This window comes from Pinus tabuliformis, chromosome 7 (genome assembly GCF_031772625.1).
Source record: "Pinus tabuliformis cultivar Carrire ecotype Pingquan chromosome 7, CPIR1, whole genome shotgun sequence".
Taxonomy (NCBI): domain Eukaryota; kingdom Viridiplantae; phylum Streptophyta; class Pinopsida; order Pinales; family Pinaceae; genus Pinus; species Pinus tabuliformis.
Genome location: NC_142293.1, coordinates 228953788 through 228971027, shown reverse-complemented (window position 1 = coordinate 228971027; position 17240 = coordinate 228953788). Strand labels below are relative to the sequence as shown.

Here is a 17240-nt window from a genome sequence, read left to right as displayed (position 1 = left end):
GCAGGTGGAACCAGATGGAGAACTCCAACGAGAGCCTCAGTGTATATTGCAGAAAAGGTGTTCATGCTCTAGAACCAAGAAATAAAACAAGTTAAAGTGCAGTGGAAGCACTTTGGGCCCGATGAAGGGAGATGGTGGATTAGATGCGGGCTATGTATCCTTCCTTGTTTGTCGGTTGAGGCAAAACAGTCTTGAGATGGTGTTTTGGTATATGCTTTGATATGGTGTTTTGGTACATGTTTTGATATGGTGTTTTGGTATAGTTTTGATATGATGTCTTGGTATATGTTTGGTATATGTTTTGGTGATATTACTATATGTACATATGTATATGGATGTAAATACCGCCATTAATTATGTTATAAAGCTCCAATAAGCGGTATGGGTGTCATGTCATTATAATTGTCATGTTGTTATAATATCATGTGGTTATGGTGGGTTGGCACTCAGCAGGGTGATCATTGTAAATACTGCATCGAGCTATGTTATAAAGCTCCATGAGCAACATGTCTTCTTTCTAATGGTTTGTTGAGGTATATGTGAGATTGAACATCGTGGACAATGTCCCCCAAGGGGGAGGGTTCTGTAACAACCTTGGTGAAAATTCCATGCAAAAGTTAAAAATAATAACCACGGTTGATGAGACACTTATTCCAAGCTGAATGTGGGGCAAGGCATCCTAGGGGGTGTTCATTTGGTTGTTTATGGTTAGGGAAATTAGCAAAGGCAATGACTAAGGCTTTGGAAAGGCAAAATGACATTTTTGGCACATTTATTTATTAAAATAATGGAAATTAGGAGAAAAAGTAGGTGAAAGGTCACAAGTTGCATGTGAGGAGAAAAATGAAGGAAAATAATGGAAAATGAAGAAAATAGAGGCCTCATTCATAAAAGGGTGAGGATCAGTTGGTAACCTTTTGTCAGTTGAGTTTTGGAGCTCTTTCATTATTCTATCTCTCTCTCTCACTCTTGGACACTTAGATTTTCTTAGAGCAATTTGGCATTGGAGAAAGAAAGACAAAGAAGGAAAGAGGAAGCAAATATCAACCAGGGAAAGGCATCATCAAGTAGCTACAACAGGCTTCAATTTAGGTATCGACTTGCATGTGTATTTTCCTTGCTAGATTTGGCATGCATGGTATTGCATGTGGTTCTTTTCTATCATGGCATGGGTTTTTCTAGGTGTGACAATATTCTTCAACCTAGCCTTGCCATTTCCTGATAGCTTTGATGAGATGGGTTCTCAGACTTCGGTTAATGTGGTATGGTTGGATGGATTGAAGCTGAGTGGGGTGGATCTCCGAAATGACAAACACTTTGCCTAGTGGTCTCTGAACCAGACTGTGGATCACAGTAAAGCCACTGGCCTAGTAACCCCTGAGCCAGACTGTGGTTGCAAAAGCCATGATTGTGTGCCTCAGTGGGCCTAGGAATCCTTGCCGGTGAATGGAAGGATATATGGTAAATCCAAGAGGTGGATTTCTCTCTGTTGGGCCTAGTAGTCCTAGGATGGGATGTACGGTAAAGCCTGGAGAGTGTGTCTCGGTGTAGGGCCTAGTGATCCCTGGATCAGACTGTGGATTACGGTAAAGCCTGAGAGACTAGGAGGCACTCAAATTCCTCACAGTGTAGGTGGAGAACTCTGGTGGCATCCATGCTTGTTGGTGTTTTTGGTGTGTTCTATGAGTCCCACATTCATGCTTGGAATATGGCACAGGGGTGATTGGCTGAAGAGAGACTTGGCTCAACCAATCTATGGTCGGGTGGAACATGGTAGTCCCATCTCCGGTTGGTTTATTGCATTCATTAATGAGACATTCATTCCCTTGGTTTTCATGTGTAAATGTACTGATGTATATGTGGATTTTATGGCTGATATGTTTATGATATTTCTGTCCCTATTATGTTGGTTATATGTATGTTCTATGACAACATCTATGTATGGCTCTCAATTTTTTTTTACCTGTAAATGAATGGATAATGTATCTATGACCTAATAGATGATAATGCAAAAGATGACATGAGGGAACAATGGTTTCGAGCGATTATCAGATAAGTACAAGATCCATATGTTTAATTATGTTGGTTACACTTGTAGATTACAAGTTTGTGATATGTTTGACGAAATCCCTGTCATGGCTAGTAGGGGTATGGTTAAGGTCTTGTTTAACTTATTGCTTTTGCATCATTGTTTCCTTGTTCTTTTACTGATCTTAAGTTATCATTCCATTTTGGACAGTCACCTAGGCTCTGGGCCTGAAAAAGTGACTCAAATCCCAGGAATGCTGGCAAAGAATTAGCAAAATGAGTCTCTGGACGCTGTCAGACAAGCCAGTGAGAGTGACTCTGGGTTTCTGTAGTTGTCATGCTTATAGCATGAGACGACTGAGGCTTAGGATAGCCAAAACTTTAGTAGGACCCAAGGGCAAGTTGTCTGAAGTGTTGGATTGGTTCCTGAGGGTCTTGAAGCTGATGTTGAATGTTTGTGTGTTATGTTTCCATCGATTCCACTTCCTTAAGGTCACATAGGAGGTCAAATCCAATCATAGTAGCCTCTTGTCGCATGTTTACCCTAGTTGGCTGGTTACTTGGGTAGATGTGGGAGGAGGGTGTTACAAAATTAACCCAAAAAAATAAGCTTAGAAGAAGGTCATTTTATCTATTAATTAAACTACTCATCATTACCGTTTACCCAATTTACAATTGATCATACTTAACCTTAATTTAACTCTCATGTTTATGAATAATACTAATATAGTGAGTACTGACAGATAATTATTAATGGGTTTAAACTTGCAATTTAAAACATATATTTGTTCATAGGTTTGAACTTATAACTTAAATTATAATTATATCTTTTAATGATACATAAAATAAATGTAATAGTTATTATTGAGTTTGAGGAATATGTGTACAATTACTAGCTTATATCCATTTTGAGATCTACCAAGCTCCAAGAGGAATAAATCTCTTTTCACAAGATTTGATCCCTCTAGTTGCGTCATAGATGCGAAGTTAAGATAAATCTAGATTGGTTTAGTTATTAGTTATAATTAATTATTATTATTATTATTATTATTTTAAATTTTATGTAATTTTATTTCGCCAAAATGTTTATTGATAATTATAATTATAATTTTATTTTTAATTTAATTTTAATATAATGTTATTTTAATTTTATTTAATTTTAATTTGACCAAATCAAAATATTAAACAAGATATTATAACATCTCTACCATAGGGCATATGGGCACAATTATTGACTTTAAACTTGCAACATCAAAGAATTTCAAAACTAGAGTTGAGAAAAGTTGGATTGCAACTTAACCCACACTCATAAACTTTTGACGAGTTATCATCATTTAAACCTATAAAAAGATGAAATTACATAATAAGTTAGCCACTTTAAATATAAAGAGATTTTTTTCAGTCAAATCAAGGTAGCGGGTTAATTAATTTTATTGTGATGAGATGTGCTTTACTCTAGGATGGAGAAGATGTTGTAGTGGTGTGAATGTTTTTTTTTGTAAACATTTACATGTTGGTTCAATTAAAATAAATCAACCTAGATCTATCTTAACCTTCAATACAATTTCAAGTAAGAATGATAATTTTTGTTGTTTAATATACATTTTTGGATGGGTAGGGCCCTGAAAAACCCCCCTTGGGGTATTTCAATTCTATAGATTAAACAACTTAAACTCAAGTTTTTAAAAATTTATGCCACATTAAGTTTATAAAAATCTCTGGTGGTCTTTGGTTAAAATTAACCAGAAAAAATGTCTAGAAAATAACCATTTCCTTTATAAGTTAGACTACACCTTTAAAAAATATCTAAAATAAATATTAGAAAAATAGTGAATAAAAAAATATCCAAAATAAAATAATAATTTTTTATTAAATTATAGAAAATTCATTGAAAAATATAATATCTATTCAATATTAACAACTATATTCTAACAATTATTTCCTTATAATATTATTTATTTAGTCAAATCTAACAGGCTAAATTTTGTTCTCTTCATTTAATTAACTTGATGCCTCTTGTTTTTCGCGTAGTCTAATGAGGTGGAGGAGTTTCCTGGAAAGTTATGGAAATTCCGGTTATATTTAGAGAAAATCTGGCAAGGTTTTTTGTAAATCCAAGTTACAGTTGTGAAACTTCAGAATTTTAGGTGTCCTAGACATTTTTGATGGTGCTGAATCCATTTCCACCATCAAAAATACGATTTAAACACTACCTCTACAAGATTTTTTGAATTTTTTTTACCGGGATTAAGGCCACTTTTGGCCGTCCGGGCAATTCCTCCGCCTCGTTAGAAGACTCCCTTGTTTTTCATCTTGTCCCAGACGATGAACTACATTGGATGGTTGGAAAAGAATCAAACTCTGATGATGTAATTTTTACATTGGATGCTTTGAAAAAAGTCAAACTGATAATGTAATTTTTACCAAAAAATTTCTTATTTTTTACTTTTCATAAAATAAATCAAAATGATGTAATTTTTACCAAAAAAAATTTCATTTTTTTTTATTTTTCATAAAATAAATCAGAAAACTAAATTCAATAATATTTAAATTTAAATATTATAAAATAACTAGATTAAAATAATTTTAATTAAAATTTTAAATTTAAATAAAATAAATAAATTTATAAAAAAGAAGTTTATTCATACACGATTGATTACTGTAACTCATAAAACATAAACCCACAATATGATATTTGTTTCCAAATAACTCAACAACTACTCAAACAAATTTATTATTATTATTATTTTCCTATTATATAAATACCATACAATGATTTATGAAAACAACATTATTTAATATATAATTACATAAATTCACTTTTAAACACAGGTTGTATATGCAAATTTGGCGCAAAGTTTATTCAAAATTGCTAATTTTTACATCCTTACATATTTATTTGGGTCAATTAATTGGAAAAATCCTTACCAACAAAAACCACAACCATTAAAAATATTTAATAAATTAATAGTGTGGACTTCCCCCACCTTCATTAATTAATGATGTGGACCTTCCAGAAACCTACAGAGAACATGAATGTCTAATAAGCAGAGACTTATATTCACACGTCCCAAGCTTCGGCCTGCTGAAAATAAAAAATAAAGCGATCAAAAAGTCGAAAAATCAAGCAAATAAACCATCGAAAGGTGGAATCGTCCATGTGACCTTACCTCCATGTCATGTATTATTATAAAACAAAGTGTGAAATTTTGATGGAACTGTTGCGAGGCTATCCTGTCCTCACACGACTTTGACTGGGTATGGTGGTTTCTGGGCACTTCAACAGTCGGAAATCAAAATTCGTCGGTTAGAAAACGATGCAGGAGGCATGGAGGAGACATTATAATGTCTTGCATCAACAGTTTCTACTATGCTATTTTAAGTAAAATCACGCAGTTGCTCCCTGTCCTTGGCGTTTCAACTGTCCCTCGTGCAGCCGCTGGAAGGCTTGGTTAGGGCAATATATAGGGTCTTTACAGGTAATTTTCTGGCCTTCAGCTTTAGCTAAGGTATACGATTATTCAATTGTAAAGTTGATTTTAAGATCTGGAAGAATATGGATTGATAGTTTTGCACTTTTTTTTTCATATACTCACAGGCAAATGGGCTTAATTTAATAGACTGTTGAATTCTTTAATCGACTTTTGAAACCCTCAGAAATTGTTTCAGATTTTATGATGGGGGTGAACAATAGGTCTGCTGCTGGATTTCCCCCATACCCAAATGAAGAAATTTTGTTGGGTGTAGCATAGGTGAAGATTATTAGGTTAACTGGTTAATCGTTACCCGAGAGCCAGGAGAAAGTGTGTGTTCGAATGGAAGGGTTAGGGGATGGTTACGAGGCATTCGTAGGGCGTTTGAAGATGGACATGGCCACAACCAATGCACCGAAGACCGCTACAGGGAATTCACTCAGTAATCCTTCTCAGTCACAGCAAGTGCAGCAAGCTAGGTATGTAGGTTACCCATCTTCTACCAATGCATTCACAGTGACTAGGAAAGCAAAGCCAGCTTTATCGGATTCTTCGGGGAATTCAATGGCCATGGATGTGACTATGCAAGAACCTGTGAGCTCGTCTGGTACTGTCGGCGTTACAGAGCCCTCAGGGAATCTAGGTCCTTCACAGAATTTTAGTACTGATGTCAATAGGATGCCGGATGTTCCACCCCGGAGAGGAGGCCATCGCAGGGCTCAGTCGGAAATTGCGTTTCGCTTGCCGGACGATATCATGTTTGATGGTGATCTTGGTTTTGTTGGTTTTGACCTGCCCACGGTCTCTGATGACGCAACTGAGGCCGAAGATCTGATTTCCATGTACATGGATATGGAGAAATTGACTTCTTTCGGAGAGCCGTTGAATGATGCGGCGGGAGAAGGATCGAAGCTCCCCTCGGGTGCTGAGACTAATCGACCTCCGCATCATTCAAGAAGTCTTTCTGTCGATGCTGTTTTTTCTGGATTGGAAGGTAACCTGGAAGATACGAAAGGGAACCTTGGTACTACGGGCCTAGTCGGCCTCGTCATCGTCATAGCAATTCCATGGATGGTTCATCTTCCTCGCAATTAAATCAACTGTCGTCAGAATCTTTAGAGTCCAAGAAGGCGATGGCAGCAAAAAAACTCCAAGAACTAGCACTTATTGATCCAAAACGAGCCAAGAGGTATGGTTTTAACTCTCTCCAAGTTCCCCAGTTTTCATTTTGATTCCTGTAGCTGATAGTGTGAAATTAAACTTCACTGATTGGATATCATGATGAAACTCACTTTGAAACCTATCAATGGATTTCAGTTCAGTGATGCCTGCTGGTAGTAAATAGATATTTCTTTCCTCTCTGCATTTGTGGGAAAGTAAACTCCACTGATTGCATAGAATGAAACTGACCTTGAAACCTATCATAGGATATCAATTCAGTGGCCTGCCAATGGTAGATGAACATTTCTTTCTTCAGTCCATTGTTGTTTCCCAATGGGAAATGTTATTGTAGTCATTGAGGTGCCCTTCTGAAATGTTGGGTTACTTGGTGTAAAGCAAGTGTACTGTATCTGAAGTTCTTGGATATAATTTTCAATGCAGGATATTGGCAAATCGACAATCAGCTGTACGATCAAAAGAAAGAAAGATGCGTTATATATCAGAGTTAGAACGAAGAGTTCAAACACTGCAGACGGAAGCAACTACTCTTTCGGCTCAGCTTACATTGTTGCAGGTGGGAAAGTGTAGATTGGCATTTTTATCTATTTTTACATATAGCTTTCATAGCTTGGAACCTAATTGCCTTTTATCATCGTTAATAGACTTTTCAAGAAATGTTAAGTAGTATGATTTTGCCTTGTAGAGTCGTCCAGAATAAATGATCACTGGCTTCACGGTTCTGTTTAATTTTTTTTTTATTGTCATATTGTAATGTTCAAATTTTGATATGATTCCTGGCATGGTTAATGTCCTCTGGCTTTCCCAATTAACTAGATTTTATTTCACAAGTTTTTGGCAGCAGTTTTACTTTAACATGTTTTGATACAAACATGATTTTTTCTTATTTGATTGATGCCCTACCCTACCTGATTGAAGCTCCTCTCATGTCCTACATGGTGAAGAGTCCTCTGCATTTCAACATGGTCCATATTTATTGGATAATGGATTTGCTTTCTGCATGGTTTCTTATTTTTTTGGTCTGTAAGAAGTCCTTAAATTTATTGAGTTTACTGCAGTCTCTCTCTTTCATTTTGGTTTTCCTGAACTAGTAATTCAGGAACTAATGCTGAGAGGAAATATACACCTCTAAACAAATGAGATCTAATTTGAGCGTACTTTTTGAGTCCAATCAAAACAGAAAGGGTTTGATTACCTAAACTGTTCACTTTCGGTCTCCAGTTAGTTATTGTTGTATACCCCTCTCCCTGGCATATGAGTTAAGTTGCATCCATTCAGTGGAAGGATGTTTTGGAAACTTTTGGTCTATTGCCTTCTGTATAAGCGATATGCCATTTGGGCACAGATTGTAAGGGATAAACTATAGTATCAAAAGTCTTTTGTTTGTAATACAACTTCTACATCAGAACTTTAACTAATGATTTTGAATGTTCGAAGTAAGCTTCTTCATGAGCTTGGCAATAAAATGTGCTAGTTCACATGTCTAAATTCTGTATATGGGGCTCAGAGAAGGTTACACAAGAAAGAAAGGGTTTTATGCAGATTACTTGTATATTGATCATTCATATGGATAAAAGTTAAAACCATGTGTTACATGTAGTGTGCTGTTTCTACAGAGCTACGATCCTACATCCTTGTGATACTACTGTTAACGATATCTCTATATTGCTTGGAACTATTACTATTTTGCATATAGTGTGGTTGTTGCAGTTACTACTCATTTTTAGCTGCATTGCTTGATAGTATGAACTGTGTAGCTCTCTGTTTCCTGATTGATATGTTTCAGTCTTGCATTGATTTGGGTTTCTAATTTGGGAAGCATCCCTTGGGTTCCCCAGTGAGGTTTTCCTTTGAAAAAACTTGATATCCTTTATGTCAGCTGTTGGCAATATCTGAACACATTTGATCCAAACTTGTAATTGTGCTAGAATACGACTGAAAACTACTTGCATCCACTGTGGATGCATTTTTAGCTGTTTCACAGAAATCTGGTGTGCATATCATGGAGAAGAATAGATATTTATTGCTCAAATTGTTTTGTGCAGAGAGATACAACAGGACTAACCACCGAGAACAATGAACTGAAGCTGCGACTGCAGGCTATGGAGCAACAAGCACAACTTCGGGATGGTATGATTAATTACAAAGTTTTTATGGTGTATTGCCAATATTCTTGTACTGCCTCACGGATTTGCTTTTAAGAAAGTGACATGAAAAACACAACAGTTGCTTCATTGCTTCATTTCTTGTAATGGTTGTAGGTTAAGAGAAAAAACTAGTCATTTTAAGAGTTGATGGGAGACAAAGAACCATTATGATTATGTAAACATCCCTTGAAGCAAGTTTGCAGCTACATGGTAATATATTCATGTCAAACACATACGTTAGTGCTTGAAGGAAACATCTTAGGACTTTGGATTGCTCAACTTTTCCAGATATACAAAAAAAAAGTACACTTGACCCCCGACTAATGTTAGTGGCACCGAATCAGTTTGCAACTTTGCATCAAGAGACATTCTATATGATTTGACAAAGGTCATTAAATACTTGAGCAAAGGTCAATATATACCTGAGCTTAAAACCGAAGTGCAATTCAAGAGGCATTCTAGGCTGAGAACTTGATTTTAAGCCCAAGGATTTGTTAAGCTTATTTTCTATGGGAACTTCTCTGACCTTCCAACTATAATAGTAGAGGGGTATTATGTGAAAGACTCAGACTAGTTCCAACTTCCATCCCTAGTCCTTTTACCAACGCTTGTGGAAATTATGACCAGCTTAAAGTGAAGGCTGTCTGCAATATGCTATAATCTCCTGAAATTTTCTTTAATGATCAGCCTATCACAGTTAGAGTTTAACAAATTGTTTAATATTATTCCATAGTATCCAATCTTCCTTGGGGTTCCATATAGGGGTCCCTAATTACTACTATGATATAGAATTACTTCTCCTATCCTATGTTAGGGCTCTTCAGATCCCTCAAAACCCGTCATTTATGGTTCAAATGCCCTTCTTACAAAAGTATTAGATCATTAAATGATGGTATATCTCCCAAGGATTTACAAACGACATCCTAACATGGTCCACCATGGTCCATAAGGATTGGTTGCGAAAAGAAACACTAGGGTGGATTTACTCCCCTTTCCATTTGAGACATAGCTTATACTATATAGTCCTACCAGGCCTTTCGAATAACTTGAAGCACGAAGGACCCTTGACTTTTGATTAGTGTTGGGGTGCCTCGCAAGTCATGAAATTCTAAGTGGTGTTCCATGCAGATGTGTACACCAGAGAGGGAGCATGCTCCCCATGTTTCGCACCCTCTTGGCATGGGGGTGATGCTTGGGAAAAAATCTCTCCACATCTCCTTTTTGGGGAATTTTTACTTATTTAAACATTAATGAACCATAAGAAAACAATGACATACAATATCTATCAGCTGCAGAAGCTTGGGAAAATGTGGGGGATGCGTTTCCCCAAATGGGATGCTTGTGGATGCCCCCTCTCAAAAAGGGTTGGGCGCCTCCTCTGAATTTTGCCTAAAAGTAATAATTTATGAGTGGGGAAGGCTGATATTCAACTCTAGGGCCCTAAGAATGCTATGTAATTAATGATATTGTTAAATTCTTGAAGTAAAAAGATGAAAATGAAAGATATATTTTTATCACTGTCATTAATTGTTTCAGGATGTTTGAGAGTAGTTCCAACCCCATTGGATTTCATATGAAAAATGTAGAGTTTTAAATCCCACTCAAAATCCAACAGACTTAACAGTTTTCAGGATTTTAGAATTGGCAGGGATTGCAACATTTTGATTGGATTCTATCATGTATGAGGGCATGGAACTAGCATCTAATGAAGAGCACCAAGCCCTTTATGTGCCTCGATGTTGGTGACATTAATTGTTGAACTCCTCTTTCATGACCCTAGTAAAAATGTACCACTCAAACAAAATTTTGTTGAGCTTTTTCCATCTTATTTTAATGCTTAGAGGGTGATTTGCTATATATATGATAAACTTTGGTTATTTGCGTATAATGGTTTGGATTCATATGGATGCACATGAATATTTAATTTTTTTCAAAATTTGATTATTTATGTATATTTTGGTCAACTGGTTTTTGGTCCATTTTTTTTCTGTTCCTGGTTTTGGGGTCAACTGGTTCAATGAGTGGTCTAGTTTCAATAACATTGGTTCATTATCCATTGTTCATTTTGAGTTTTTAACTTTTGATTCTTTAACTCTAGATACTGGTGACCTCAGACCGAGTCTTTATCTCATCACTCTTTACTATTTTTGAGTTTGAGTAATTTCATTTTACCATCCTAGTCTTCAGATTTTTAGTATTTACTATTTTGCTTATTATTAATCCGATTCTAGAATAATGAATGATGAATTTAAATCAATGTATACAATATTTTACTATTTCTATTTCATTGAATTATTTATGATGCATGAATCAATGTATTTCATTATTGAATTTGAATTTTATATCTACACACACACACACAGCCCAATGCACCCCTGGCCCCCCCCCTGAATTTCCCTAAAATTTGGGGGTGCTCCCACATGTTCCCCCCATCCGGGAAGCTTGGTGGAATATTGATTCTAAGCCTTTCCCACACTCTCTCACACAAATCACTATGTGGCTAAACTTGATATAAAGGATATCAAGTTCATATGATAGCTCATTGGGCGTAGTGTTGCTGTCTGAAGCTTACATCAAACTTTCAAAAACACCAATATCCCCAAAGTCTGTGGGAATACAACAAGCCTCGTTTTGCACACTGTGGAGCCTTTTTTTGTCATCAACATTGGCCCACAGAAAATACTTAATTGCTGGATAAGTTTATTGTCTGTCCTGGCTGAATCAGTTCCATTCAGTTGCTGGCCAATCAAGACAGATTACATTGTAGCTGGGTTTACCTGTAAGACCAGGTATTTTTCTAGTTATCTTCGGAGCTTGAAGATTTCTTGTGTATTTCTATTCAATTTGCAGCTTGTTTTGCACTTTCCTCCTTTGCCACTGCAAGAAACAAGTCACTGACAAAATTCCTTCTTTCTAGCTGTTGGCCATCCTCACTTAGCAGAAGAATTTCATTTATTCTGCCTTTCATTGCTTTCCTTGGCATTGTATAGTATGGGGCATTTGCATTGCTTTCTTATGCTCAGCAGTCATCATGTTCTCATAGGCTTGGATTACAATGTTAAAATGGTCAGCATACAGATTAGCCATTTTTACCTTTCCAGTGATTTTTCTGGTAGCTTGAATGACACTTATTCACTTAGGGTTATGCTTGGTAGCCATGACTGTAGAGAATTGATTGGATCATAAGTCCTTGACTATGAGTGACTGTAGATGGCTCAAATTTGGGCTCCCTTTGCTTTGTGAACCTCAACGATTTTCACTGCTTGCAAGTTTTGTAGTCCTTGCTGGCAATTACTTGTTGAAGGGTGTGCCTCCAATGGCTTGTGAATCAGATGCATAATCATTTTTTCAATTATTGTTTATTCAAATCACTTTTTCTAGTAGAAATCTGCTTGCCATATACCTGAAGGAAGAGGCTATTTTGGAAATGGTATCATTATACCAGTCAATTCAACCCAATCTTCTTCTCGGCTTGGGGATTAAATTCTTGGTTTGCCTAGTGCTCTTGAGAGACTTGGGTTCTTCAAATGAGACATTGAACTTGTAGGCTGCTTTGGTGAGAGTTGGAAATCCACTTCCTGTACAATTGCGAAGTCAGTGGGTTGGTGATCAGATTGAGTTTGTGCCTACCACTTCTTGCATTGAGTGGGAGCCCAGGTAGTCAAGGGTGAAGAAACTCTAGTTTACTAAAATATCTATATATAGTTTATAGTTTCTGGTTTTCCTTCTGGCACAAATTCATCCATGTAAACAAAGGGTATAAGTTTACATAAGGTCTAGTCTTTTAGAACTTGATAACTAGAATATTGAGTTTGAAGCTTACAAGTTACTGGTGCACAATTATTACATGTTATGGTTTGTAATTTGTATGCCCTGAAACCCTGAGTTAATTTTGAATACAAAGGAGAATGTTTTGATCTTAAGCTCCTCATTCAGTAGAATCAATTTAAAGAAATCCACTTCAAACCTGAAATCCAGCTGATATTCACCCTTACATGGTATATACATGAGTAGAATTTGTATTTTTTTTCTCTGATGGTTTGGAATCTTGGATAGACATTGATGTACATGAATATATATTTTTTTCAATAAAATTTTCAACTTTGTAATTTTTTAGTAAACCGATTTGTAAACTGAGGCATTGGCTGATTCCGATTCAAGTCCGGTCTGACCCGCTGCCAATTTTGAGTCTGATTTCAACTTTAAAACATTGGTAGAAATAGCTAGAAAGTTTCCTTGGCTGTCTTGGGCTGTCCCTGCTGATCCTGCCTTCCCGGGGGTTCAATTAGCAGCACAATTAATCATTTTGATTAATAGTTCATTTTGATTAGCAGCACAATTAATCATTTTGATTAGCAGCACAATTAAGTTAATTTTGATCCACCCATCTTGGAATTTGGAACATTAATCATATAGATTAGTAAGACATTAATGATGATGATGATGATCCTGCACTATTCACATGTATTGATAAATTTGTTTTTATTTTAATGAATAGTACATAGTTTTATCAATATAATAAAAATATATTTATATGTTTCCTGGTATGCACCTCTTATCTGTTTTCTGAATTGTTTAAAGTGCAATTTTATGAAACCCACACTATTCCAGAAACCAGTACAAGTTTAGGTAGATCCCTGTTATTTGGAAGCGACAGGTAAATATTGCTGATCTTATGCGATCTGTACCTTTTGTGAAGAAAAGTTCGTGTGTAAATCACAATTATGTATGGTCTTCTGTTTAATGATTCTATTTCCAGGTTTTGTTTATATTTGACTTTTATGAGTCCCTTTACAGGATGCATTAGACAGTTTTGTATTTGTAAATCTGTCTTGCTTTATTTTTATCGTGATGATTCATGAAACATGTTTGTTTGCTATGCAGCTTTGAATGAGGCTTTGAGAGAAAAAGTACAAAGGCTGAAGATTGCTACTGGCCAACTTTCATCAAACAATACAAATGCCTTCAACATGTCTGCAACTGCACAACAATTGCCATTGAATCGATCATTTTTCCCTCCAACCCAACATTCACATCGTTTGAATCAACAATTTCAGCCATTTCAGCATTCCGCATCTGCAATGAATAATCAGCCATTAATGGGGCAGTCTCAGGTGCATCAGAACTTTCCCCAGTATGGTCCTGCAGGCCAATTGCAAGTGCTTGTGGGCAGTCAAGGTGGGCCTTCTGTAGAATCAGAAGTGTCCTCTAGTTCTGTTAACCATCCTGGTAGTTCTGCGTTTTAGATGGAGAGAATTTGTGGAAGTGACAGTATTAATCAGAAAGTGGAGTTCTGGCTTTATCAGTGGCCAAGACGGCTGTTCTCATGAAAATCCTTGTGCGTTTACGGTCTTTGTTTTGATTGTTACACCCAAATTGACTGCCCCTGTTCTTATCATTGAAAGTAAAAGTTGTAAAATCATTTGGTCCATCGCCAGATCCCTCAGAAAAGCTTTAATACATTTCAGCTGTCTTCATGCTGTAATGGACACCAAGACTATTATATGTCATGTAGGTTAGCAAATGGGCATGCTTACCTGTAGCTGATGGAGCATGCCATCTTTCTACTTCAAGTCTTGCTTTCTGTTTATGAGCCTGGAGTATGTATTTCATTTTTTTAGTGTAACCATGGCTTAGCCTATCAATAGTCGATGCCTTCGCATTAACCAGTGCCAAACTATTAGTGCTTAGATTACTAGATCCTTTAATGCTTCATGCTATTCTGCCCCCAATCAATAAGCACCGCATGGTTTTCTCAGCACACGAGCACTTGTGGAAGTAGGCATATTCTTTTAGGACAACTTGATAACAATAGCTACTATTCTTTTAGACCTGCCCAACAATATTGTACTTAAAGTTGTGGCATTGAGTCAGTTCATCCTATCATCTGGGATCTCCTTCAGCCACATGGTAAAGATAAAAAATTGGGCGTCTTCGGTGGGCAGGCATGCTTGAACGATGGAAAAGGTACATGATAGTCGCTGTTGTCAATGTACAAAAGTTGGCAACTGCAGGTCCATATCCTAGTGTATGATATTCGTTTTTGTGTGCTACGTCTCTTAATTAAAGTTCTGCTTTCCTCTTAGAGAGGTTAAATCGAGAAGGAGGAAAGGCTATGATTATGATATTGCCATTAGATGTTCACACCTTGTCGAAACTCTGAAACAGTATGTTTTAAGGTTTTCTCCACAAATTGAAAAATCTTGTAACCAAATTGATATAGGTAAGTGTTTATGTATAGTTACTGTTCTAATCAGTGAACTTGGCAAAACTGACTTGATAGCTTGTAATCTTTTTGTTCATAGCCCGCATATTAATTTTATAGAAATTATTATGGTAACCTCTTTGTTTGAACAATCTCTTATGGTTTGCCCTAGCTGGGAATATTCTTAGCGTGGTTAAAATCTAACTGGACCCTGAAATGCTTTTAATTAGCTAAGATTCAGGCAAAGATTTTTACGAAGATAAACTAGAACCCAAATGGGATGTGGTCTTGAATGATACTTATTTGTTTGTAGAACCAAGTGTTCAAGTTTTTTTATGATTGTTAAACATGATTAAAAAGGTACATTGGTATTAGTTTTATATCTTAAAAGGTATGTCTTGGAACTTGCTTTTGTTTCGTGTTCTGCATTGCCCATGAGAATTTGTTAGTGCTGTTATTACGGTGTGTTAATCGGTCAATGCAACAGTAGATGATTGCAATTCTAGGTTTTCACACACCATCAAACATGATGTCGTGGGAGGATACCATTGGCAACACTGTTATGCGAGTTTGGATTTTTTTCATTTCATTTCCCTTAGGAAATGACTAAATTTCAGGGTGTTCGTTTTTATTTAATTATTTCACAAAGTTCTTAATGTAAATCATGGAAGCCGTTAGAGTTTACTTTGCGGATGGTGATGATTTTCTGAGTTCAGTTGTTGCCACTAACGTTTTTGAAGTTATACATTGGCAGTGAACAATATGCATTGGTAGTTATAAATGGATTTTTGGAAGAGATTTCAAGAGAGATCTTTTATGCTATTTGAGCTTGTTCTTAGATATTTTATCCTCCCTTGTTGGTCTTCACATTTTAACACTATGATCAACACTTTATTATTATTATGTTAATGACATGGACAAAATTCATTAGTTATATTATTATTATGTTAATGACATGGACAAATTTCATTGTTATATTGGTTCATTAGATTTTTTATGCTAAGATTTATCTTAATTCTAGATTCCTTGATTATTGAGAGGGATAGAATGAAGCTTCTTCTTGAGTGCAAAATTTATACGAAATTAGATTTGATTCTTTTAGACACGAGGGATAGAATGTTCTACAACTCAAGCGTCTTCTTGAGTGCAAAATTTATACTTCATTAGATTTGATTCTTTTAGACACTAGTGAATGTACATTAAAATGAATTTATTTTAGTTTTTCATAATATTATTTATATTTATATAAATTTAACTTCTTATATATAAAAATATTCTTATTTTTAATTTATATATATTATTGTAAGTAGTATAGTTTTATATGTTTATTAATTAAATTTAAAATTCAAGTTAAAAAATATAATTTTTACAAATATAAATCATTGTTATTTTAATTTATATGGAAATATAGTTTTACTTAAATTTTATATATATTTACAACTCCCTCTATATAAATATATATACAACTCTCTCTGTTCTACAAATATAAATCATTGTTATTTTAATTTATACGGAAATATGGTTTTACTTAAATTTTATATATATTTACAACTCCCTCTATATAAATATATGTACAACTCTCTCTCTGTTCATTTTTTTTTCTAGGAAATACATCACTCTCGAGGGCTAGAGTGAGGTTGTTGGTACCAAGCCAACTTATAAGTATATTCACATAAGAATTCGCAATGCTTGAAGCTATTACAACAATATTTATCAAGGAGAAGATGACAACCATTTATCCAATCACATGATATAACCCCAAAATATATATATATATATATATATTATATATAATATATATATATATGTATATATTACAAGTTTCAAGGTGTTATATGAAGTTCAAACATGAAAATTTGAAATATGTAATATTATAATTACATATGAATCATTATTATTTAAATTTCTTTTAATTATAATATGTATATTATAATTTTATAAAAAAATGGAATTTAAAGAAATGTAATATAACATATTGAATTCAAAAAATTTATTATTTTTATTTATTTGAGTTTACATTATGTTTTATTATTATTATTATTTTTTAGATAATTTTCACTATATCTCTTCTATAATAGAGTGATATCATTTCAAATTTGAGTTTATTGAGTTTTTAATTTCTTTGTTACTAGCTTGTAAAACACCTCAATGTAATAATAAAATTTAGCTCCATTACAACATCTCTTCTATTCTAGATTGTAAAACACT

At 35.0% G+C, this 17240-nt stretch overlaps 1 pseudogene across 1 annotated transcript; it reads left to right on the top strand.

Annotated features, from left to right (window-relative positions):
* Window positions 1–5101: 5101 nt before the first annotated feature.
* LOC149246688 (transcription factor RF2b-like) lies at window positions 5102–15167 on the top strand (annotated as a pseudogene). The gene is made up of 5 exons (XR_016266535.1): window positions 5102–5507; window positions 5698–6690; window positions 7104–7236; window positions 8726–8810; window positions 13712–15167. The product of XR_016266535.1 is annotated as a transcription factor RF2b-like (transcript).
* Window positions 15168–17240: the final 2073 nt, after the last annotated feature.